The sequence below is a fragment of the Lynx canadensis genome, chromosome C1 (genome assembly GCF_007474595.2).
Source record: "Lynx canadensis isolate LIC74 chromosome C1, mLynCan4.pri.v2, whole genome shotgun sequence".
Lineage (NCBI taxonomy): Eukaryota > Metazoa > Chordata > Mammalia > Carnivora > Felidae > Lynx > Lynx canadensis.
In genome coordinates this window covers 35,410,503-35,411,767 of record NC_044310.1, presented here as the reverse complement: position 1 = coordinate 35,411,767, position 1,265 = coordinate 35,410,503, and the positions used below count along the sequence as shown (strand labels likewise).

At 42.4% G+C, this 1,265-nt stretch overlaps 1 pseudogene; it reads left to right on the top strand.

Annotated features, from left to right (window-relative positions):
• Positions 1-242: 242 nt before the first annotated feature.
• LOC115522487 lies at positions 243-368 on the top strand (annotated as a pseudogene).
• The last annotated feature ends 897 nt before the right edge of the window (positions 369-1,265 follow it).

The window sequence follows — 1,265 nt, the reverse complement described above, 5'->3', positions numbered from 1 at the left end:
TGACCTGAGCCAAAGTTGGATGCTCAACTGACTGAACCACCCAGGTGCTCCCCAAAGATATGTTTTGATCATTGTTATGATACACCAGCTTCCACAAATGGTTAATTTTACATGCTTATATTATTTGAATGACTTGTCACTAGCTTTTTCATTAGTATCAACAATATTTACATTCAAGTTTAAACGACAGAGTCACTAAAAATGGCATAAATCTAACAGCATTGAAAGTATGTTTATTCTCAAGCTTTGTGCAGTGGCAGTGTCGTAGCCAATGGAGTTTATCTGAGGCACGGTTATTGTTAATTGAAAGTATGCTTACTATCAGCCCAACATATTGAAATATAATTCTATGAAAGATTACATTTAAAGAGCAGAATATAAAATCACATCCAGGCCATGATTACAATGATAAATCAAGATTGCACATGGTAATAGGCATATATTATTTATGCTGCTTAGCATCCTTTCTCTGTTTTTTCCTAAGAGCACATTTTTTTTTTTTTTTTTAAGATTCATTTATTTTTGAGAGAGAGAGTGCAAATGGGGAAGGGGCAGAGAGAGAGGGGGCAGAAGACCTGAAGCGGGTTCCGCACTGACAGCAGTGAGCTCAATGCAGGGCTCAAATTCACAAGCTGCAAGATCAAGACCTGAGCTGAAGTCAGACATTCAGCCACTCAACCTACTGAGCCACCCAGGTGCCCCACATGTGTTTGTTTTTAAGGAAACCACTTCTCACCAGTTCTCAGCTATGTAGGTGGATCCTGATAATTCATGTCAATCTGAACTTTATCTCCCTCTCCATAGAAGTTGGTTCATGGATGGGTGGGTAACCCAATCAGAGCCTGTTTGCTAGGGCTTGATGAAGTGTGAGGATGTGGGATCTAGAACTTCTACAGCTGTTGCTACCATACTGGGAGGGCCTGGAACTCCCTAAGGTTACCACATGGTGCCTGAGGATAAAGCAACACAGTGGTAGGCAGAATAGAGTAAATGAAAGAAACTTGGTACTTGGTGATTTAGTTTGAGCTGCTAGGTCAAGCCTCAAGCTCATCTTTTTTTTTTTTTAATTTTTTTTTTTTCAACGTTTATTTATTTTTGGGACAGAGAGAGACAGAGCATGAACGGGGGAGGGGCAGAGAGAGAGGGAGACACAGAATCGGAAACAGGCTCCAGGCTCTGAGCCATCAGCCCAGAGCCTGACGCGGGGCTCGAACTCCCGGACCGCGAGATCGTGACCTGGCTGAAGTCGGACGCTTAACCGACTG